The 25913-nt window shown below is 41.0% G+C and overlaps 1 protein-coding gene across 5 annotated transcripts in view; it reads right to left on the bottom strand.

Annotated features, from left to right (window-relative positions):
• The window catches only part of USP8 (ubiquitin specific peptidase 8), a 101177-nt gene that overhangs the window by 54211 nt on the left and 21053 nt on the right, over positions 1 to 25913 (bottom strand). For 2 of the 5 annotated variants that reach the window (XM_081229600.1, XM_081229596.1), the window contains exons 1-2: positions 6212 to 6345; positions 5795 to 5902 (exon numbers count right to left, since the gene is read on the bottom strand). The exons of 2 other annotated variants lie outside the window; for them this stretch is intronic. The gene's annotated coding sequence lies outside the window, so the exon portion shown is untranslated. Of the gene's footprint in view, positions 1 to 5794; positions 5903 to 6211; positions 6346 to 25913 lie in introns of those variants that run through there. One more of the 5 variants, XM_081229597.1, reaches the window with a different exon arrangement.

Here is a 25913-nt window from a genome sequence, read left to right on the forward strand (position 1 = left end):
TGCAGGCTTCAGTAGTTGTGGCTCGCGGGCTCTAGAGCGCAGGCTCAGTAGTTCTGGCACACAGGCTTAGTTGCTCCACAGCATGTGAGATCTTCCCGGACCAGGGCTCAAACCCGTGTCCCCTGTGTTGGCAGGCAGGTTCTTAACCACTGCGCCACCAGAGAAGCCCTGGAGTTTATTTCTTGATTTAAATCCTATACTATCAATATTTGTTATCTATAGCATTCCTTTAGTACAGAATTTGGACCAAATGACAATTATGACTAGGCTTTAAGATACTCATACCTCATAAGCATGCAGTTTCATGATGCTGTGATAGAGACAGAAACTGGCCCTAAGGATAGGAGTTAGCTATGAATAGAGTGAGAAAGGAGGGCATGCCAGAAGAGGAAATCAACACGAACAAAGACACAAAATGAGAAATCAGTATGGGAAGGTAATAAGAAAAATAAAGAATGCTATAGGGATTATTAGGAAATAATCAAATTAGATCAAGGGATTATACTAACATGTCTTTATAAGTCATTCGTCTAACATGCTAGATCTCTAACATCTACCTTAGTAGTCCTTATAGGCAACCCTTAATAACTGTTGGCTAACAATAATAAATTCTATTAGGTAAGGAAATGGAATTACATAATGGAGGATTTTGAAGCCACCCAAAATTGTTTATATGTAATTCAGCAGGCAATAAGAAGCCAGATCTTGAAGGGAAAATGGTATCTCTGGGCAGGTCAAAGTGGGGATATGCAAGACAGATTTGAAGGAAACGGGAACAAGGGAATGATACTTTAGAAAAGAATAACTAGCAGGCCATGGCAAAACAGAACATAAAAAGGTAGAAATGTGCTTTGACTGAAACAGTATTTTCTCTCTTGAGTATACACACACACACACACACACACACACACACACACTTTCAACCCTGAGAAATGTGAAGAATGGTAGTGCTGTTAACAAAAATAAAAAGTTTAAAAAACTGATCAGTTTACAGCAGCATTTCTCAACTTGGGCACTACTCACATGCTGGACTGAATAATTCTTTGTTGTGGGGCTGCCCTACACATTGTAGGATGTGTAGCAGCATCCCTGGCCTCTACCCACTAGATGCCAGTAGTATCCACCCTTCTCCAGTTGTGACAACCAAAACTGTTTCCAGACATTGCCAAATGTCCCCTGGGCGGGTGTGTGTGTGTGTGTCAAAATTACCCCCAGATAAGAACCACTGATTTACAAAAAAATTTGAACATGGTGAGTGTATGCAAAAGGAATAACATCTAAAGAAGGATGCCTTGATAGAGATGTAAATACATAATCAGACATCAGGTTTACAAAAAGACCAGATATTAAATCAACTATTAAGGCGTTAATGTTACTTTGATAATCCTCAGTGTTTTGGGAGACAACAAAGTATTGACATTGAAATAATATGCCATCTAGGATATAGTTTAAATGATTCTATGCTCTTCACTTTTACGTATATTTTTAAACTTCTGTAATAGTTTTAAAAACATAGACATCATTTACACTAGTAACTAAAATCAGGAGAATGAATCACTAAGGAAATGAGATCTTGTTTCTCTACAGCTGACAAGATACCTGAAGGGCTCAGAACTTGGGGAGTGGGGGTGGTTCCTAAAGGAGGAAAGAAACACAGAATGAAGGAAAACCAGGAAAGTGAAATATCATGGAAACCAAAGAAAAAGAGAAGTCCAAAGTTACAAAGTTCTTACAATGCTAAAAAGAAAAACAGAGTAAAATAACTAGCCCTAGTTCTGAAGAGTGATTAAAAACCAGCTTCAATGTGGTAAACATTTAGAATACCTCCATCTATTCAAAGTGTAGCACTGGGGGCTGCAGGGGACACAAAGAATATACCTCCTAACATAGTTTCTACCTCTTAGGATGAAAGATGAGTACACAGTGGTAATACAAAGCAAAGTACCATATTACAGGCACTAACGTACCATGCCCCAATTTTTTGGTTTTATTAAGGACCATTCCTAGAAAAAACACGAGGGTAATTGTTTTACACAATAGGTGTCTATCTACCTATATAACCTTGATCCATTTCTTATCTCCTCTTCCTCTTTATCTCTTTAATTTTTTTTTTAGCAGAGGCAAAATGGATTAGCTGGGAACCCAACTGTACTTAGTAAGTACCAAAAAAAGAGCTATAGTTCTCAACCCTAGCTGTATATTAGAATCACCTACAGAACTTTAAAAAAATATTGATGCCCAGGACCCATTTCTAAATGGTTCAATCAGAATCTCTGAGTGTGAGACTTGCACATAGGTATTTCTATAAAGCTCCTCAGGTGAATTCTAGCGTGCAATCAAGACGGAACCATAGGCATAAAGAATGGATATAAGCATGTTACTAGAAGCAATAAAACGCTATGAAGACGACAATTAGTTTTCAGCTGAAATCAATTTTTTTGTGTTTTTTGCGGTATGCGGGCCTCTCACCGCTGTGGCCTCTCCCGTCGCGGAGCACAGGCTCCGGACGCGCAGGCTCAGCGGCCATGGCTCATGGGCCCAGCTGCTCCGCGGCATGTGGGATCTTCCTGGACCGGGGCACGAACCCGTGTCCCCTGCATTGACAGGCGTACTCTCAACCACTGCGCCACCAGGGAGGCCCAACATTTTTTTTTGAAGGTAGAATTTTATTTTTATTTATTTATTTATTTTTAACATCTTTATTGGATTATAATTGCCTTGCAATGTTGTGTTAGTTTCTGCTGTATAACAAAGTGAATCAGTTATATGTATACATATATCCCCATATCCCCTCCCTCTTGCCCCTCTCACCCTCCCTATCCCACCCCTCTAGGTGGTCACAAAGCACTGAGCTGATCTCCCAGTGCTATGCAGCTGCTTTCCACTAGCTATCTATTTTACATGAAATCAACATCTTAAGTTATATAACTCCCAACCTACCAAAATTATGAGAAATCATTTTAATTTTTAATATTTTGTAATTAAGAAATTAAAAACCCCAGGATTCCTACACCCACAGCTTTTCAATTTGTTTTGAAATTGGTATTATAATGCATAATAATTTCATTTTACTACATTACAAAGACATCAGGTCAAATGTTATATGGTATTACACGTAGAATCTAAAATGATACAAATGAACTTATTTACAAAACAGAAATAGACCCACAGACACAGAAAACAAATTTATGGTTACCAAAGGGAAAGGGGGTATGGAGGGATAAATTTGGAATCTGGGATTAACAGATACACCCTACTACATATAAAATGGATAAACAACAAGGACAACAAGGACCTATGGTATAGCAGAGGGAACCATATTCTACATCTTGTAATATCCTATAATGCCAAAGAATCTGAAAAAGTATATATATATATATATATATATATATATATATATATATATATGACTGAATCACTTTACTGTACACCTGAAACACTGTAAATCAACTATACTTCAATTTAAAAAACAAGAAAGACATGCAGGTTCACATCACTGTTGGTACATTTCAGAGAATTTAGTATTATGAAAGACTAAACTGTAATGTGTTAGAAGAGGCAATGTTTAGCTATCTCAACACTAACTTTATTCACTGTACATGAGTACTGTGTTACTTGAATTAGTATGGTTATAAATGTTATTACAAATAAGTTTAACATAACATTTCATCATTTACTAATACATTTTATATTATAAAAGTCTAAGTCTCGGGCTTCCCTGGTGGCGCAGTAGTTGAGAGTCCGCCTGCCGATGCAGGGGACACGGGTTCGTGCCCTGGTCCGGGAAGATCCCACATGCCGCGGAGCGGCTGGGCCCGTGAGCCATGGCCGCTGAGCCTGCGCGTCTGGAGCCTGCGCGTCCGGAGCCTGCGCTCCGCAACGGGAGAGGCCACAACAGTGAGAGGCCCGCATACCGCAAAAAAAAAAAAAAAAAGTCTTAGTCTCATTTTCCACTTATTATTATACAACTCTGGGCAAATTCCTTAAATCCTCCACCACAACCACGGCCACTGCTCAGTTTATTATCATCTGCAAAATGGGAATAATTCATTTGCTTCTATAGAGTTTTCAAAGGTGTCAATGAAATAATATATACAAAACATGCTCCGAAAATTATAACATGCCATGAAATGGCTAAAGAAATCAGAAGCGTAACTTATTCTGCATCTACTGTTATATCCAAACATCAGTCAACAAAATTATGGTAGGCTAAAGATGGCCACAAGTCCTTCGGCATTCTCCTCTTCAAAAGGTCTGTTATCTGGTTGGGGGAGGGCTCTAACTGCTCTAACCAATACAGAATGTTGGAAGTAACGCTGTGCCAATTTCTGGGTCCAGGCTTTTAAAAGACTTTAAGAGAAAGCTTCCACTTCCTGACCCTTCAAACACTTGTCTTGGAACTCAGCCTCCATGCTATGATCTGTCCAAGACACATGAAGAGGCTATGTTGTAGGCACTCCAGTCGACATCTCCAGCTGAACTCCCAGCCAACATCAACTACCATCCATGGGAATGAGCCACCTTGGATGTCCTGCCCAGCTGAGCTTTCAGATGACTCCAACCCTAGCTGGATATCTGACCACAAATACATGAAACCCTCACCGAGAACCAACGAGCTGAGTCCAGTCAGCCCACAGAAACATGAGATAATGAACTGTAGTTTTAAGCCACTTTGTTTTAGAGTGATCTGTTATACAGCAATAGGCAACTGGGACAATGACCAAGATTAAAACAAAAAAGACTCAATAATATCTAATTTTATTAACACCTCATATTTAATAGACACTTTTTTCCCTTTCACCTCTACAAAATAAGTACATTTTTATGTAGAAAATGTTCATAATAAAATATAATGCTAGACATTTTATGGGAAAAAAATCTGATGTATTGACACTTTACAAAAGCCATTTTGGTTCTTTCCCATTATGTTCACGCTAATAAACAAATGACCATAATGACTGACAAAGTTCAAGTAAATATATTAAAAATTAAATTCTAGAAAGACATCTTTAAAATATTTTTGTTTTTCTCATGCATTGTTTTCTCAAAAACTACAATGCATACCTATGTGCAATTAATATAAATTTATATCATTAATCACAGGTTGTTGTTTTTTATTATAGAGTCCTTACTATCTAATTTAAAAGATGCACCTAATGTGTCACAAGAAAAGGAATACACATTTCAACATGTTAAAGACATAGCACAACCTATGGAACCTTTCAGACAGGCTGGTCCAGTACTCTGGAATCATGAGAAACGATCTAAATCCATCATGCAAGACATTCAACAATGAATCTTAAACAGAATCTGTTGAAATGCAAAATCTGCTTACATAGCAAAGCCGCAGAGCAAGCCTAGAAGAGGAACACTTCCCCAACAAAAATCACCTGACATTCTTCATGGCTGCAGCAGAAAGTATACAAAAATTAGGATGCTTGCTGATATATAGAGAGTAAAATCCTTAGTTCGGCATCCCCTACAGCTGAAACCCTCAGGGCTCTTAACAAATATTAAATTCCTTAGACTCTGCAACACCTCTGTCTTCAGGTAAATATTTTGTTAGTGATTAGGGACTTGCTCCAAGGTCACAAAATGAACTGGAAGCAAGAAATAAACCGAGAAGTGTGGTCTGCAGCTTTAAGCACAAATTCAGGGTTCTGATAATTTCCGAGGTGAAATTAACTTGTCCCACAACTCTAGGAGAAAGGCCACATTTTAGGAAAGACAAGCTTTTATTTGGGGAAGTCACAGTTTTAACTCTGATGCGCTCGCAGGTTCTTTAAACTCATACCTGGACTTCTTTCACTACAAGCAAGTTTGACTGGATCAGAGGAGGGACTGGAAAACACTCTGAGAGGTTGTATTAAGGCCTGGGAATGTGGCTCGACGGGCAGAAAATCTGAAAACGGATGCAAGAGGAAAGAGGTCAAAGTCGGTCTGAGTGTCCAAGAAGGTGGAATAATGGTCAAGGCCACCTTCTAAGACCGGAAAAACCGGAGCCCACACGGAACTCGCTGGGCAACCCTAGGTGGGTAGCGGGAAAGACTCGAGGTAGGGCCCTTCCTCCAAAAGCCGATTCTATGTTCGGGGTTGTCCCACCCCCTCCGAGGACACGGCTTGTCTCCCGGGTGACCAGCAGCTGGTGGAAGGAAAGGGGTTCACTGCGGACGGATTCCCGACAAAGGCCAGGACCCAGGCCCACACTCACCTTGGCGCCGGGCGCGCTTCACTAATGCCGACCTCCTCGCCAAAGGCCCATCTCCCACCAACCCGAGGAAAAAATCTCTTTCCCGACGGAAGTCAGCTCAGCTCATCCCTCTTTCCCAATTTGCACTGCGTTGCGACGCGTCGCGTCTCTGACGTCACGCAGGGGCGGGGCTGCGGGCGCGCGGGCGCGTGCCCGTGCCCGTGCCCTTGACTATTTGCTGTTTCCCAGCCTCATCCTAGCCTGTGAGGGCTGCGCGGGAGGGCGGAGGAGGGCCGAGGAGGACGTTTTGCATGGACGGTCTGGGTAGTGTCCAGGCTACACTAAGCTGGGGCGAGCTTGTCCGCCTGTCCCCTGCACCCTGCATTTCTCGGGCTTAGTTCTGTCACCCTGGTGTTACTCGCATCCTGGGTCTTGCTGTGAAGGAAGCAGGGCTGCTCTTAACGCCTTAGCTAAGCCTCTTCCTCTTCAGGTTGGAGATTTAAGGCAGACTAGAAAAGGGATTTGAATCTCAAATTCTGATTAAAAGTTTAACGTTCTCCGAAGCCACGCCTCTGGTAAGAGAAGAATAGACACAGTTCTAAAGCACATTATATATACACATACACAGTTAAAAGCCCAATCTTACAAAAACAAAACGAGAGGTCTGAACTTTCTCGCGAGGTGATTCTTTGTAGGTGATTGAATGCTCCGATTATCTATAAACATAAAGTTGCTTGGATGGAGTTGCGGGCCATGGTCACTAAGTCCCCAGGGGCAGTCCAAGTGTCTCAGGGATGGAAAAGATGGAAGGCGAGGTCTAGCAAATGCGTTAAGTGAAAGTGTGTGTCACATAGGTGTTCAGTAAACGTGTAATGAATAAATGAAAGGACCTAACCCAATAGTGTTTCACATATAGTGGTCTTTCCATTAATGGTAATTTCCTTTCCATCACAATGAAATACCTGCAAAAATATGGTAGCTCTTTTATACCTATGCTATACAGTATTTTCCCAAAAGTTTTTTTTTTTTTTTGCGTTATGCGGGCCTCTCACTGTTGTGGCCTCTCCCGTTGCGGAGCACAGGCTCCAGACGCGCAGGCTCAGTGGCCATGGCTCACGGGCCCAGCAGCTCCGCGGCACGTGGGATCCTCCCGGACTAGGGCACGAACCCGCGTCCCCTGCATTGGCAGGCAGACTCTCAACCACTGCGCCACCAGGGAAGCCCCCCAAAAGATTTAAGACATATAATAAGAAATATACTATACTACCTGAGACTACTAACTAGGAAGCCTTAGCAAATTTTTCATAACTAAGGGGAAAAATTGCATCCATCTTTCGAGGGTGGATCTTAAGAAAGTAAATTGGTTGTTTGCTTTTTGTTTGTTTGTTTTTGGTCTGCTGAGCATCTTGATGAATTTGAGTATGCAAAGAAAAATCCAGAGTTGAGTTTGGGAGTAGGAACCAAACAAAGACAGAGGAAGAAAAGTTCTCTGAAGACAATCTCGGAGAGGGAGGATCCTAGGAATGTGAGGTGATAAAGAAAGATCGAAGCCCATAAGAATGAATCTACCAGTGAAGAGTCTCCTATGGTGGGATGGCAGAAAGGTTTTAATAAATAGGACTCTTTAACATTCACCTAAAGTTATTTTTGTTGCTCTGATGTAATTGCCCCAATCCCAATCCCATCCTCTCAGTAGGTGGAATTCCCCAACTTCCCTAAAGCATCAGTCAAGTTTGCTAAAACATAAGTCATTTGCATGCGTTTTCTGAAAACTAAGAAGTTCCCACATGTGGGTCGACAGGTGTGGGAGAGAAACCAGGCACAAGACGACAAGATGATTCCAAAACTGAACTGAGTTGGTGAAAGCAGGAAAAAACAAAACATTCCTGGGAAATTCACAGAAATCTGGGGACGGGCTCTGGACTTTTCAAAATTAGTGGAATGAGAGTTCTTAAGGAGCAGGGTTACCTAGATGAAACTATGCTTATTGAATGGAATTATAAACCCTAACACTTGTTCAAATTTGTACTGTAACAAACCAGGCGGCAGTATCTATGGTACCCAGGCCATCCAGCATAAGCAGTAGTCCAAAACGTACTGAACCTGATTCACCCTCCATCCATTCAACAAGTATATGATGAATATGTATACTATGCCAGGGATTATTTTGGACTTGGGTTATAAAGTCCCTCCTCAACAGAGAGCTGACTTATATTCAGATGGGCAAGAAATATGATAAGCAAATACATACACAACATGAGTTTGAACAACGTGAGTTTGAACTGCCCAGGTCCATTTAAGTGTGAATTTTTTTCGATAGTAAATACTACAGTACTACACAATCTGACATTGATTGAATCTGTGGTTGCGGAACTGAACTGGCGGATCCGGAGGAACCTGGGATATGGACGGCCAACTCTAAGTTATACTCGAATCTTCAACTCTGCAGAGGCTTGGTGCCCCTGGTCCCTGTGTTGTTCAAAGGTCAACTGTATACTATGTTAGGTGTTGTGAAGTGCTAAAAAGAAAAATAAAATAGGGTAAACAGCCAGCAAAGACAGTGGTATTTTTGGTGAAATAGGGAAGAGCTCTCTGACAAAGTGACATTTCCATAGAGCATTTAGTGAAAAGAGGGAGCGAGCCATGGATACGTGTGGGGGAGAAGCATCCAGGCAACGGGAGCAGCACAGGTGAAGGCAGTGAGGGAGGAAAAGGAGAGTGTGCTGGAGGGACAGCAAGGAGGACAGTATAGCTAGCATAGGGTGAATGAGTGGGATCGTGATAGAAGATGATCTCAAAGGGGTGGGGAGAGAATAGAGCACAGATTATATAGGCCTTGTAAGCCAATAAAACATGTTTATCTCAAAATAACACAAGAAGTGAATCACAAGTTAATATTTTATGAGAAAATTTAGCTTTCATATGTATAATAAAATGTACAACATTATGTACATATGTTCATCCCAATTATCTTTTAGCCAAAGCACAAGTGTCTTGTGGTTTTTTTAATTAATCACTTATTCTTTTCTATCCATCTGGGTTTTATTTCCTAAAATCATAATGATCATCGCATTGGGCCAGTTGCATGGCCCATCAAACATTTTATCTCTAGGGAATGCATCACCAGAAAAGGGGTGGTAAGTCTTGGCTATTCTCCTGGATATCAACTTCAAAGTTTAGGCACTCACCACTCTTTGTACTTCACTAAGACTCTACCAGATTGGTTTATCTTAAGTTGTAAAAGATTTACTATATCACCACTTAAGGTGATTTGAGTTCTTTTTTTTTAATGTGAAGTTATACTTCTTTTTTAAAAAAATTTATTTGGCTGCATCAGGTCTTAGTTGTGGCATGCAGGATCTTCCATTGCAGGGCGTGGGCCCTTAGTTGTGGCACACAAGCTCTCAAGAGTGCGGGCTCAGTAGTTGCAGTGTGTGGGCTTAGTTGCCCTGCAGTGTGTGGGATGTTAGTCCCCTGACCAGGGATTGAACCTGCGTTCCTTGCATTGGAAGGCAGATTCTTAAGCACTGGACCTCCAGGGAAGTCCCTATACGTCTATCTAATTGGCCTAAACTTAATAAAGTTTTAGAGATATGTCCTCATTCTATGATTTCAGGGTTTAATGAACAACTATACTTACTTTTTTCAACCCTTAATGATTTTACAGATTTAGGTCTTCTTTCCTTTCTCCCTTTGATTTTCTATCTAAACTGAAAAGTTTTAATCTGGTTATTATGTTCTTCAGTGGTTCCCCATTGTAATGTTGTCTTCTGGATCTTCCTGCTTCCATTAGATTTTCCTTGCAGAAAGATATTTCCTTGTAATACTCAGAATACAATATTACAAATGGTGATGCACATGGTTTTATCCCAACAAGATAAAGTTTTCACTTTGTTGATCCTATCACAGAATTTTCACCTACTTGACTGAGGTCATCAAAGAGTTACTTAAACTTCTTAAGAATTGTCTCTGCAGTTTTGTCATGCTAGCTCTAACTGGCAGAAAGAGAATCTCATTCAATAACCACAGGAACTGTTGAGCTATCAGTGTACTGAATTGAGATCATAGAATCAACACACATGCTTAAGCCTTTTCTACATATTTACAAAAAAAAACTTATTAAGCTTTCGATATAATGACATTTTAATGAAGCACCTAATTTAAAGAAGATACTTTTTTTTTTTTTCTCCGGTACGCGGGCCTCTTACTGTTGTGGCCTCTCCCATTGCGGAGCACAGGCTCCGGACGCGCAGGCTCAGCGGCCATGGCTCACGGGCCTAGCCGCTTCGCGGCATGTGGGATCTTCCCGGACCGGGGCACAAACCCGTGTCCCCTGCACTGGCAGGCAGGCTCTCAACCACCGTGCCACCAGGGAAGCCCTAAAGAAGATACTTTTTAAGTCAAAATTCCAAAAAAGTCTTTCTGTAATTTATTCCCATTTATACAACTCTTAACTATCTAAAGTAATGTAATGTCTATGGGAATAGGGGTACGATTTTTGATGTGGTATTTACGTCTTCCAAATTATAGGTAAATATATTAAATAATACATGCCCAGTGGTTCAAACTTCAGTATTATCAAGCAATATGTGGCTTGAATAAACACAACAACAATGCAGACCCAAAACAAAAATTTACAGACTCTGGGCTAGCCCAATGCTTGGGATCCCTGAGCTGCTAGCCAACACATGGAGACTTGTGCCTGGGCGTGGCACAACTGGAATGCACCTTGGGAAATGTTCTGGATGAGGGATCCCAAGTCCCTGCTTCATCACATACTTCTGGAGGAGTGGAGAGGGAGCAGGGATCACCCAGCCAATTTGGAAAACTAAGCTTTTTTATTGGGGTTACAATTTTATCGGTTTAAAAAACAAGGCTTTTGAGACCAATCGCCTGTGAAGTTTTCCTTATCAATTCTAGTTTCTGCCTGAGCCTTTAGAGCCACCCTGCTGAGCTAGCTTGTTGCTAGGCTGCAGAAAGAGAGCACCCAGGTTATCCAGCAGACAGACTAGTGTATCTTTACTCAAGTGTGCATAAGAACCAACCTCTAATTTACATTTAGTAGATAAGGAAAAGGAACAACAAATTTGTGTTTAAAAATATCTATTGTGGGGGCTTCCCTGGTGGCGCAGTGGTTGAGAGTCCGCCTGCCGATCCAGGGGACACGGGCTCGTGCCCCGGTCCAGGAGGATCCCACATGCTGCGGAGCGGCTGGGCCCGTGAGCCATGGCTGCTGAGCCTGCGCAACCGGAGCCTGTGCTCCGCAACGGGAGAGGCCACAGCAGTGAGAGGCCCACGTACCGCAAAAAAAAAAAAAGAAAAAAAAATCTATGGTGATACTGATGCTGGCGGTCATGAATTCCCCCTGAAGAAATGACAAAACATTCTCTTCAATCTGAATTTACTTTTGTAATAGCTGTCTGTGAGAAATCGTATGGAAGATTTTTGAGATTTTAACTAGAGGATGAGATTCTTTATACATTACTGGGGAGTATATAATCTTGCCTGTAATATTTTAAAATTCTAAATCCATCAGTATGTCATTCCACAATCTGCTAAGTGCAGAGTTACAATGCCCAAGTCATTTTTAATGGTCCTTTTTGTGGCTGAGATGTGTAAAAACAGGGTGCCACTCTGGCTGATGTTTCTTCCATGTCCGTTATTCTGTTAGGGTTTTATTACAAAGGTGTGAGTATATTGCATATATAGATATGTAGAAAGAGTAAGAACATGCATCCTCTCAGTGGGTCATATTAGTCTGTGAACTGGGTAAATATCTCAGTGATTATGCAGTACCTCTTTAGAGAGGTGAGCATATTTCAGAATGTAACAGAGTGAGTGTCTCTGCCTGTCTTTATACAGGATATTCACAGGTAAAAATGGGATGACTGGATGAGCCTATTTACCAGTCTGTGTCTAGGAATGTGATGATTTGGGATAAGGGAAAAATGCATAAGTAGATTTTTTCCCCACTGCTTCATGATTGGACTGTATGGAAAAGATCAAATGATTTATACTTTTATGGATTTAAAAGTATAATTAAAGGATTATAACTAATGCCTGGTACATAATTGGCCCTCAATGAATACGCTACCTGACTGTAAAGGTGGCTGGCACCTAAAAGGAAAAATTGAGGCGTGGTTTAATACCCTTTAATAGACTCCATCAGCAACCACCCCCCCCTTTGTTCTTTAATGGGATCAGTTAACATTTTTATCCGTTTTTTGGTAAAGTGACATGTAAAAGCAACTTTAAGCCTGTCCTTCCAACAGTTCCAGTGCTCCCTCCTATACACAAACTGTGGAACCGCCAACAGCTCTCTGACTCACTGACATGTGTTGTCTTTGAAATAATCTTGCTTTCTTTCTGCAATTTGTTTTCCACAATTAATTTAGTTCTTCTATCTAGTAGTAGCAAGACAGACAAGGTCATTTTTAATCCCTCCTCTGACTTATCATGGTATTAGAAATGCTACCATTAAAGATTCATTTCTTCATATGAAAATGGAGCATCTCTGAAAAAACCTTCCTTCCTAGCATTAAACTAGTTTCCCATATCAGGCAGCCTTCTATTAAAGAGGGAGAATTAAACAGAGGACAGGTAAATTTTGATAGGATTTGGAAAGTGAAGATAAGAAGATGGGAGTATTGTGAGAACCAAGGTTTCATAGAAGGCTTTGGGCAGCTGAGAGGCAGCACAAAGAGATTTGAACATATGAACTCCTCCTTACCAAAGGAGAACACATGGGTGCACAAGGGAAGTTACATGGGCTAAAGCTCCCCACTTTTTTTGTTTACAAACAATTTATTCCGTTTATTGTACTTAAGTTCACAGGTAAATGCACAGAAACAAGCAAGGTATTTCTGGGTTAATACAGGATCCACTGGGGTTACACAGCACTGAGCGTCAAGTCCAAGGACAGAGCACTGAGGTTTCAGAGTCAGACCAGGCCAGAGACCCTGAGCCAAGGGTGGGCGAATGTCCCGATACTGACAGCTGCTTTCTTCTAACATCTGGGCATACTGCAAGGCATGTCTTCAACACTACATCATTTCATTGATTTCAGGGGAACAGATATTAAAGAAATGGAATGCATGTCCTCATGCATCTCACCTGTTGTTGCTTTGTAAGTCACATGCTAGCATGTGAGCAACAATTTTATAATATTCCAGTAACAGTGGGCCACAGAGTGATAAAACCTGTATGTTTCTCCCTCAGTGCTTCCTTGCCTGTTTTTATTCCTACCCGAATTCCCATCCTCAAGCCATCTGCCTTGATGTTCAATGTCTCACATATAAAACAGAGTTTTCTCAGGTGACAACAGCTATTTCCAAAGCAGCATCTTGTGCAGAAAAGTTTATGACATCAAGAAAGTGTCTCTGGGACTTCCCTGGTGGCACAGTGGTTAAGAATCCGCCAGCCAATGAAGGGGACACGGGTTCGAGCCCTGGTCTGGAAGATTCCACATGTTGCGGAGCAACTAAGTCCGTGCGCCACAACTACTGAGCCTGCTCTCTAGAGCCAGTGAGTCACAACTACTGAGCCTGTGTGCCACAACTACTGAAGCCCATGCGCCTAGAGCCTGTGCTCCATAACAAGAGAAGCCACTGCAATGAGAAGCCCCCGCACCGCAACGAAGAGTAGCCCCTGCTCGACGCAACTAGACAAAAGCCCGCACGCAGAAACGAAGACCCAATTCAGCCAAAAATAAATTAATAAATTAATTTTTGAAAAAAGAAAGTGTCTCTAGTCAGCTATCCTCTGGGAAAAGAGTCATCCACCGCTGGCTAATGCCTAATTGAAAGTATAATTTAGAAGGCAGATTTAGGAAGTGGAATATGGTTAAAAATAGGAAACAAACTCCAAAAAGCTATGTCTATGAGGCCCAGATAACAATGAATTCACGAATGGTCTCACTTGAACACTACAAAATTGTTGCTTACGCAATTATTAGAAACATTAGAGTCCACAGCTGATAACATGCAAACTGTAGGTTAAAACTCTTTGTCTATAGGATGAGATGGTCAGAGTCTAGCTCAAACCTTCTCTAACCCTCACAAAAAATGCTGAGTTGGAAGGGAAGCCACACCACCTACAGCATTTCAAAGGCAAGAAAGACCTGTTAGGATATAGAAGGTGCACACACAATATTACACTTTTAATTTTAAAGGGCACCTTGAGTTCTATTTATCACTTTTCTAAGTTTATGTGTCAGGAACAGACTTAAGGACATTTTACTGGGATTTAACTTTTTGGCAAAATAGAAACTTTGTTTATAGCCATGGTTCTATAAAAATGTTTAAAAGGAGTTATTTCTAACTAAAATAATATTTTTCACAAGTGATACATAACAATAACAAGAAAGTAAACATATTCATAACTAACGTAAGAGTAGAATCTCTCTTTTTTTTGTGGTCAAGCCACACGGCTTGCAGGATCTTTGTTCCTGGTCATTGAACCCATGCCCTCAGCTGTGAAAGCGCGGAGTCCTAACCACTGGACCACCGCGGAATTCCCAGAACCTCTTTACTAGTATCTTATTTTAAATACAGCAAAAGAGTCAGTAGAGCTTATGAACAGGAGTGGGTTCTCTTATAGGGAATCAGAAAAATAGTGAAATAAGGCAGAGCCTGTTTTTGTCACAGATCTGTTAGGCAGTAATGTTCTTTCTGGAAGGCACAAGTTGGCAATCTTTTTTTAAAATATTTATTTATTTATTTATGGCTGTTGGGTCTTTGTTGCTGCATGCGGGCTTTCTCTAGTTGCAGTGAGCGGGGGATTACTCTTCATTGCGGTGCACGAGCTTCTCATTGCAGTGGCTTCTCTTGTTGCGGAGCATGGGCTCTAGGCACGCAAGCTTCACTAGTTGTGGCACGTGGGCTCAGTAGTTGTGGCTTGCAGGCTCTAGAGCGCAGGCTCAGTAGTTGTGGCACATGGGCCTAGTTGCTCCACGGCATGTGGGATCTTCCCGGACCAGGGCTCGAACCCGTGTCCCCTGCACTGGCAGGCGGATTCTTAACCACTGTGCCACCAGGGAAGCCCCACAAGTTGGCAGTCTTATTACCCAAAGGTTTAAAAAGTGGTTCTGAAGGTAATGTCATATGAATAAGTAAACTATGAACTTCTCCAGGCCACAGCCCTCTTATCTATAAAGTGGAGACATTAATGCCCTACCTGACTGAAGCTAAAGACATTCTGAAGTCCATTCCAACTCTAGGGTTTATTATTCTCCAACACTCATAGAGCCGTGTCTTCCTCTGAGAGTTGTTATCTATCACCACCCATATCTCTTTTAGTCCTAGGCTACTTGTATTCTATATCCCATTCCCTCATGCCTCCTCAGGAACCCTGCTTTGTCAATTACCCTTTTTTTCTTGTAACTTCTATCTCTGTCTCTCTCTTATTGCCCTTTCCTCTCTGAACATGAACATGTTCTTCTTATACACATACCTCCCCCCAACTTTTTCCATCCCATATCCTCCTTTACCATCACTGTCTTACCCTTTTTCCTTTCACATGCAAGATTCCTTCACATTCTTAATAGAATCCCTAAATTCAGGGTCTCTCTTTCCTCACCTCTCTCTCAGGAGTAACTCTTCTTTTTTTTTTTTTTTTTTTTTTGGCGGTACGCGTGCCTCTCACTGTTGTGGCCTCTCCCGTTGCGGAGCACAGCCTCCGGAGGCGCAGGCTCCAGACGCGCAGGCTCAGCGGCCATGGCTCACGGGCCCAGCCGCTCCACGGCATGTGGGATCTTCCCGGACCGGGGCACGAACCTGTGTCCCCTGCATCGGCAGGCGGACTCTCAATCACTGCACCACCAGGGAAGCCCAGGAGTAATTCTTCTAGCTGAGGTCACCAGGGATTTCCTAAATGCAAGATCCAGTGGAGACATTTCAGTCCTTATCTCCCTTGGCCTTTCTCTAGCATCCATTCTAACTCTCTCCTCCCTTGATTTCTGCGACTTTATGCTCTCTTGGTACCTTTCCAACTTCGTGGATAGCTCCTTCTCAGTCACCTTCAAAGATATCACTTTCTTCATCCACCCCCTCCCTAAGATGTTGATGTCTCCCATGGTCCACCCTCAGTGCTCTCCCCATCTCACACTGTTACTCTCTGCAGGAAATTTCATTCATTCATAACTTCAACTACTCCTTGGCTCTAAGTTATTCAGCCCAGTACTCCTTCCAGATCTCCAGATACATAAATAAATATATAAACAGCTCACTAGTCACCTATGCCTGTATGTTTCCCCATTGTGACATTTAATTTTATTTGTTAACTTGGCTAGATTACAGGTGTTTTTGTAGATGTGATTAACATTTTTTAAACCACTTTATTGAGGTATGAATGGCATACAAAAGCAGTACATATTTAATGTATACAACTTGATAAATTTAGATAAGTATATGCCTGTGAAACTATCACCACAACCTATGCTATAAACATACCCGTTACCTCTAAAATGTTCTCCTTGCCTTCTTTATGATTATTAACTTTTTGCTAGTGTGTGATAAGAACAATTATAAGATCTACCCTCTGAGTCAAATTTTAGGTATACAACACAATATTGTTAACTACAGGCTCTATGCTGTATAATAGATCTCTAGCACTTATTCATCTTATGTAACTGAAACCTTATATCCTTTGATCAAAGGAGTGCATGGTACCCTTGTACCTTCTTGCTTCCTCCCCTAACCAGCCCCTGGCAACCACCATGAGTTTGACTATTTTAGATTCTTCATATAAGTGGTGTCATGGTTTGTCCAGATGTGACTAACATTTACACAATCAGTTGACTTAAAGTAAAGTAGATTACAATCCATAATATGGGTGGGCCTCATCCTCATCCAATCAGTTGAAGGCCTTAAATGCGAAAGACTGAGGTTTCCCAAAGAAATTAAAAGGAATTCTGCCTCTAGATTGCAACATAGAAATTCTGCCTGAGTTTCCAGCCTTCAAACTCAAAACTGCAACATCAACTCACCTGAATCTCTAGCCTGCCAGCTTGTCCTATGAATTTTCGACTTGCTAGCCTCCACAAATACATGATCCAATTCCTTAGAATCATTTCTTCCTTCCCCCTCCCTCCCACCTTTCTTTCCCTCCTCCCTCTCTCTCTCTCTCTCTCTCTTTCTCTATCTCCTATTGGTTCTATTTCTCTGGAGAACAGTGACTAATACACCCATCATCTATACATCATGTCTGAATCCCTTAGCACACCCACTTGAATCTTCATGGTCTGACTGTCTTCAACTTATTCAGCCTCACCTGCCATTTTTATACATCCATCTTCTCCTCCTTTCATACTGACTCTTTGGTCATTCCCACACTCTTCTATACCTCTGTAACTTTGCATTCTGTTCATCTAGAAAACTTTTCACCCTTCAGAACACAGCTCAAGCTTCACCTAGGCTGTGAAGGAGGCAGGCAGAACAAGCAACTTCTATGTTCCTATTGCACCTTGTACATAATACTTCCTTTAAGCACTGGTCACATTATTTATGGAATAATTCCTTATAAATCTTTTTTTCCCTTCTTTTAAAAATCTTGTTTGAATTTCTAGCATCTAGCGTAGGGTCTGGAACATGGTAGGCAACTGGTGATCAAAAAATTTTTGATTAATTGATAAGTAAAACTTCTCTACTTAAGATATTAAATGGCTGCCCATCACTTTCAAGATAAAGCTCCCTCAGTGCAGCAGCAAAGAGGCTTTGTTTGTTTATTTGTTTGTTTGTTTTGGCCACACCTGCAGCATCCTAACCACTGGGCCACCAGGGAACTCCTCCCTCTCCAATCTTATTCCCCATCAGGTCTCCACAGCACTTGAATTTCTAGTCATGCTGTACTAGCTGCAGTTCTCTCAGTAAGCTTAGCTTTCTTACATTTACTTCTGTACCCTTTGTTCACCTGGAATATTCTCCCTCCCCTGAAACCATTTGGCAATTCCCACTGTCCTTTTAATCTTCATATCAAGTTTTCTCTCTCCTCTGGACACTACTCTCATCCCCTTGCTTTTGCCTCTGAGTTCCCTTAGCATTGCATACTTGTCCTACTTGGTGTGATTGTCTGCTTCTTAGTCTACCAACTGCAGCCTATAAATCACAGTCTATCTCCCCCTCCTATTCTGCAGTTCCTTCCTCTCACCAGGCACTTTCTGCTTTCATGCTGCCACCCTGTCATTCCCAGCTGACCCAGCCTACCTTCCTACTCTCCACTCCCAAGGTCATTCCTCTTCACGGACCTTTTGGAATCCATACTTCCCATCAAAATGAATCTTGCTATCTCATTCTATCAGCCAAATGATCTGATGGTCTTTGCAAAATATAATGGATGATCTTCTGGAAATCTTCAAAGACATTGCCTTTGAACCCAGACCATTCTGTTCATAATGTCTATGTCTTACCCCAAGGTGCACATTCCCCTTATTGGGACACAGAAGTGCTCTAGATTGTCTACAGAAGTTTCATAACATTTACTAAAAATGTCTTTAAATTTTATGTGTCTCTGCCAATTCTTTCTTGTTACATAATAGTATATTGTACACTCAATGTTTCTTCTTATGCCTTTTTCTTAGGCTTTCCAGGAAATATCTTTCCCATGCAAATGGTATCAAACTGAAGAAGCTAAATCTTTGGCCAATTGTAACAGAAAACCTCCAATCGAAAAAGATTGAAATCAACTAGAGTGTGCAACTTGACATGCATAAACTGAGAATCCTTTTTCACTTTTCTTTCCTTCTTTTTTTCTCTTTCCTCCCTTCTTTCTTCCTCCCATTTACTCAGCAAGTATAATTCGAGGTCTAGAGCAAAGATTTCCTGGATGAAATGGCAGAGCAGCATAAGGTAATATTTAAGAGAGGATAGGCTCTGGAACCAGATGGCTGTTTTTGAATCCAGGCTCTGCCAGTTAATAATTATGTGACCTTGGCCAAGTTATTTCACTGCTCTGCAACCTCAGTTATGTCATTTGTAAAATGGAGATGATAACACACCTCACAGGGTGGCTCTGGGGATTAAATTATTTAGTACCTAAGAAGTGCTCCCTCTAAATATTAGCCAACTATTAACTGTTGCTAATTCTAGATGGCTAATGGGAATTCATTAGAAGTGCAGCTGGGAGTGGGGAAAAAGAGCTTTCTAGATAGAGGAAACATCATATTTAAAGTCCTGAGGCAGGAAGGAGGTGCAGGGTGTTTGGGAGAACTGATAGGAACTGAGAGTGGCTAGAGTGGGCAGGGACCAAATCATCTGGGGCCTTGTAGACCATACATAGGATTTAGGACTTTGGTTTTATCCTAAAAGCCATGAAAAACCTCTCAAGGTTTTTTTTTTTTTTTTGCGGTACGCGGGCCTCTCACTGTCGTGGCCTCTCCCGTTGCGGAGCACAGGCTCCGGACGCACAGGCTCAGCAGCCATAGCTCATGGGCCTAGCTGCTCCGCGGCCTGTGGGATCTTCCTGGACCGGGGCACGACCCCGTGTCCCCTGCATCGGCAGGCGGACTCTCAACCACTGCGCCACCTGGGAAGCCCCTCTCAAAGGTTTTTAAACAAAGGGATGGCATGATCCGATTTGCTTTTTTACAGATAACTCCTGCTATTGTGGGAGAGAATAGTTTGAAGTAGGTGAGAGGAAATGTGGGGAGATCGGGGGAGGGGAAAAACATGATGCTGCTGAGGACTCTAACTTGAGCCACTGGGTGGATGATAGAGCCATTCATTAAGATGGGGAACACGAGAAGAGGATCAGGCTTGGGGAGAAAAGGGAAGGACTCACTGTTGAACAGGTGTTAGCTTGTAATAACACTTAACAGTGTATAATCTGTAAAAATACTGAATCACTGTACTGTACACCTGAAACTAATATAATATTATAAAACAACTATACTTAAAAAAATAAAAATAAAAAATTTTAATTTAGTCAGCCACGGTCCCCCATCTCCTCCCGGCCATGAATATGTGGATTTGAAGTGGCTAGGAGACCTCCAAATGGAATTAGATATTTAGAGAAATTGGATACATGGGTCCAGAGCTTAGAGATAAAATTTGACTTGACCTCTCTTGAATTCACAGAGTCAAGGTGAAAAAGGAAATTCTCACTCAAGTTAAAGTAGACAACTTCAGTTAAGGATGGAATAGTGATCAGCAAATAAGTACATTTGGTAAGAGAGAAAAAACTTTCCTATCACTTTTGATTGAAGCACAAGGGACAATTAGACAGCTTAAAATAGCAAATTTCTAGCAAGCGTTTCAGAAAGTGACAATTTAGCTTTTGATAATTGTCAAGTAAACAGTTTATCAAGTTAAGAATTATTTTATTTACTCAAAGAAAGGGGAAAAAAGGACAGAGAGTTTCTGTGTCTAGTTTTGAATACTTTTCTGCTACAGGTCAGAACTATCAACCAAGACCTACTAATCTTTTTCAAATTGAAAACTCCCACAGGCTTAGATTTTAAGTGGATACGTGAGGTAAGTATAGTGCTTTCTGAAGTCTAAAAGGTCACTATTAATCTTGCTGAAACATTCCAGGTTAAATTAGCAGAGGCTTGTACTTGCTGCATAGCTTTAAAGTTAATCTTTTAGAGACTCTTCAGGTGTTAGATAAAGTCTTTCAGAGATTTTGAGACCAAAACTCCAGTTATGACGAGATACGGGTTCATATTTTAACAAAGAGCAGGTTATATAAAGTATTATGTCCATAAGGGTGTCAAAAAGATATTTTTACTATAGGAAATGTCACATGAAAAAATAGAACAGTATAATGAATACCCATGTGCCCATCCCCCAGCTTCAACTACTATCACTTGTCTGCTTGTAAAAAGATAAATAATTGGGGACTTCCCTGGTGGCACAGTGGTTGAGAATCTGCCTGCTAATGCAGGGGACGTGGGTTTGATCCCTGGCCCAGGAGGATCCCACATGCCACAAAGCAACTGAGCTCGTGTGCCACAACTACTGAGCCTGCGCTCTAGAGCCTGTGAGCCACAACTACTGAGCCCACACACCGCAACTACTGAAGCCCGTGCACCTAGAGCCCGTCCGTGCTCCACAAGAGCAGCCACCGCACCATAACAAAGAGTAGCCCCCGCTCGCTGCAACTAGAGAAAGCCCGTGTGCAGCAACGAAGAACCAATGCAGCCAAAAATAAAAAATAAATAAATTTTAAAAATAATTGTATTTTTTCTTTCACAAAAGTAATACTTATTCGGGCTTCGCTGGTGGCGCAGTGGTTGAGAGTCCACCTGCCGATGCAGGGGACGCGGGTTCCTGCTCCGGTCCGGGAAGATCCCACATGCCGTGGAGCGGCTGGGCCTGTGAGCCAGGGCCGCTGAGCCTGCACGTCCGGAGCCTGTGCTCCGCAACGGGAGAGGCCACAGCAGTGAGAGGCCCACGTACTGCAAAAAAAAAAAGTAATACTATTCACTGATGAAAATATAGAAAATACAGATTACCCAGGAGAAGAAAATATATACTGGTCACAATCCCAGGGCTATCAATAGTCCAGTTGATGCTTCTGAAAAATTCAGAAAAAGATATCCCCTTCCCTTGGCTGTAGACAGCCCTGTGCACAAGGTGCAGAGCTAGGCGAATGGAGTAGAACTTGACCTCTGCTCTAACTCTCCTTCTGCTAAGCTTCCTATGGAGAGCTCAACATGCAACATGGACATGGCACAATTGCCTTCTAACCTCCTTTCTCTGCAAAGGCACGCATACATTTACACAATTGTGTTGTGCTATACATATTGATTTGTCATACTCCTTTTCACTTAATATTTCATGAACACTTTTCCTTGTCATTACTGAATTATTCTAAATATCATTTTTAATAACTGCACAATATTATTCAATAATTTCTTAATTATTTAACTCTACCATTGGACACTTAGAATATTCCTATTTAACAATATTATAAAAAGCACCGAATATAAAAACATATACTCTTATGGATTTGTAATATAAATATTAGTGTACATCCATGATAAACTCCTTAGAATAATTTTCAGAAGTGGCATTTCTGGGACAAAGGGCAGGGCAAATCCCAAGCTTTTTTATACCTGTTATCAAACTGCCTTTTAGTGAGGTTGAACTAGCTCATACCTCATTATCAAGCATTTTCCCAAAAGCTTGATAACATTAAATGTGATGATGATATGGATTCATATTTTTACAATAAAACCCCCAAGAGTTTGTCAGTTTGACTATTGAAGAATAGTACCCAGTGTTGATTTATTTGGGTTTCTTTGAGTAGCGGTAGTGAAAAATGTTTTTATATGTATATTAGTCTTTCGTTTTCCTGAATTTCCCACATGTATCATTTATCCTTTAGCACTTTTCTACTGGTATATTTTCTGATTTCATAAATCTATGTGGGTAAAAATTGGATACATGTGTCACACTACCCACACATTACTATAAAAGGCAATTATTAAGAAGCAGTGAATACCATGTTTAAAGAGATGTAAGTATTTATTTGACTTATTGGCACTGAATATTTTGAAGAAAGAGATGTATATGAGGTTGAACCATGTGAAATTGCCAACCCTATGTGGTAGTGGCTCTCAAACTGTGGTCTGGTGATCCCAGGAAATTACCAATTCCATTTGGGGGGTCCACAAGTTCAAATCTATTTTCCTAAGAATACTATGACATCATTTGCACTTTCACTTTCATTCTCTTATAAATGTACAGTGGAATTTTCTAAAGGCTGTATGATGTGTAATATTCTAACAAATTGAGTGTGGAAGCAGATGAGAATCCCTCTATCTTCTATTAAGCCAGACATTGAAGAGATCTGCAAAAACGTAAAACAATGTCACTCTTCTCATTAAATTTTTTTGGTTGGAGAAAATACAGTTATTTTTCATAAAATATATTATTTATGTTAACATAATGGGTTTATTATTATTTCTAAGTGATTTAATAATTTTTTTCAGTTTTAATTTAGATTATGGTGAATGTCAATAGACATAACCTACATAAACAGAAGCTCTTTAGGGCCGTCAGTTTTAAGAATGTAAAGGGTTCTTGAGTTAAAACGCTTGAGAACCTCTGCTCTCTGGCATTTGAACATGGTTGCCTTTTATTTCAAAGACAGAGCAAGAGATGTGAAGTGCTTCCTTGACAAGTAAATGAAAATAATCATGGGAGTGATTGTTAAGGGTTTCATCCCATCCTGAGTGTCGGAGACACTTCTGTGTTCTTTAATAATTTATTTTTTCCTGGGCCTAATGGCAGTACTGTAGAAGGGCAATAATAATGAGAAAATTAGCTGATTAGAGGTAACATATTAGGACTTTCTTGGTGGCACGGTTGTTAAGAATCTGCCTGCCAATGCAGGGGACACGGGTTCAAGCCCTGATCTGGGAAGATCCCACCTGCCGCGGAGCGACTAGGCCCATGCGCCACAACTACTGAAGCCTGCGCTCTAGAGCCCGTGCTCCGCAACAAGAGAAGCCACCGCAATGAGAAGCCCCGTGCACTGCAACTAAGAGTAGCCCCCGCTCACCACGACTAGAGAAAGCCCGCATGCAGCAACGAAGACCCAACGCAGCCAAAAGTTAATAATAATAATAATAATAATAAAGAATGCTTTGCCTTTCTTCACAGTGTCGTGAGGATGAAAGCTGTGAACCAATAATTTATAAATTAAAAAAAGAGAGATAACATTAATATTTTCACCCCAACAACAGAATGGTAAAACACGACCATGTGTTTCTCTTCTTTCCTTTGTCCCAGCCAAAATAAAAAGACAGATTTATCTGAGGCTACATGAGTAGGAAATCTTTCTTTCCTGAATTATACTAGCAGAGAAACAATTTAAAGAGGTTAAAGGATTCACTTTGTGCTCATTTGGGCTCCCCTGGGAGCCCTGAGTCCCCAGGAATTTCAAAGTCGTCACTCGTGTTTACTTAGAAATTAATTAACGCAGTAAGAAATGGGCAGGGCCTAAATGAGAAATCTTTAAAACTTTACTTTTTTTTTTTTTTTTTTGTATGCGGGCCTCTCACTGCTGTGGCCTCTCCCGTTGCGGAGCACAGGCTCCGGACGCGCAGGCTTAGCGGCCATGGCCCACGGGCCCAGCCGCCCCGCGGCATGTGGGATCCCCCCAGACCGGGGCATGAACCCGCGTCCCCTGCATCGGCAGGCGGACTCTCAACCACTGCGCCACCAGGGAAGCCCAAAACTTTACATATTAGAACAAGAAAATAAGTGGAAAGACACACCATGTTCCTGGATTAGAAAATGGAACATTATTAAAAATGTCATTTCTTGCAAATCACATTTTCAGTGAAATGCAATACCAAGCAAAATGTTCATGCCCTCCGAACCAGTAATGCATTATTTAAAAAATACCAGGAATCCATGATATTAAGCTTATTTTTATTCTTTAAAACTTAGTTCATGTTTCATTTTTTTCCCTTTAGTACCCGGATGTTCATATTGAAGGTATTTTTGCATAGTTACTTGTCTCTCCAGAATGGTGAATAACTAATAAACCACGAAGCTGCCCCAAACAAGGAACTCCTGACCTTAATATCCCTCCATTATCATTATTTTCCCTTGAACTTGGTGTTAACATCCAAATGTTCTCAAGGAGACCAGAAGACTAGCATGTGGCAACAAGAGGCATCAAAAGCACTGAGCAAACCGAGGATGTCCATAGTTGTAGTAGTGCTGAGAGGACTTTATGGTTGTGAACTCCAAACTAAATGGATGTTATTATCCATTTGGTTATTTGATCAATTTCATTAGAGTTGTGTATTTTAAGGGAGATACTCTGTGCTCTATAACACAAAAGCACAGACCACAAAGCACAGAACTTGGGGTAATATTCTCTTGTGTGGAAATCATTAAAGGGTTTCAAGATGTGGAGAGCTGGGCAGTTAGAGATTTGGAAGGTAGAAACTGAGAAACATGAATAACTTAAATAAATATTCATAGATTAAATCAGAAGGAAAATGATAAATTACAATCTTGATCTTGTCTTGATTTAGCTTATTATGGAAACAAGGTTGACAGACTTGAGAACTCTGACGAAAAAAAAAATCCTGAAGTATAGCAAGCACACAGAAAAGTGCACAAATTATGAATGTACATCTCAATGAATTTCACAAATTGAATGCACCTGTGTACCTATTGTCAGATCAAGAAAGATAACGTTACCCATCCCCATTAATTTCTCTTGCTCCCCCTTTCAGTAGCTCCGTTGCCCCCCCGCCCCATCACACACACACACCATGGGCAACCACTATCCTCTTTTCTAACTGAATAGATCATCTTTGCTTGTTTTTGCACTCTCTACAAATGGAATCATACAGCATGAACTCTTTTGCCTCTGGCTTCTTTTGCTCATCATGATGTAGTATAATTCACCCATGTTGTTGTATGTAGTTGTGGTTCATTCATTCTAATTGTAGAGTAGTATTACACTGCATGAATACACCATATTTATTCATTCATTCTACTAGGACATTTGCATAGAATCCAGTTGTTTCTGCTGAGTAGATACATAGGATTGGAATTGCTAGGTCACAGAGTATGCATTTGTTCAGCTTTATGAGATAAGAGCAAACTATTTTCCAAGGTAGTTGTACCAATTTACACTCTCACCAGCTGTGTATGAGTGTTATAGTTGCTCCAAATCCTTATCCAACACTTGATATTTTGAGTTTTCATTTTAGCAGTTCTGATGGCTAAAATATTTTATTGTGGTTTTAATGTATATT

Source organism: Mesoplodon bidens, assembly GCF_964165515.1.
Source record: "Mesoplodon bidens genome assembly, chromosome: 3".
Lineage (NCBI taxonomy): Eukaryota > Metazoa > Chordata > Mammalia > Artiodactyla > Ziphiidae > Mesoplodon > Mesoplodon bidens.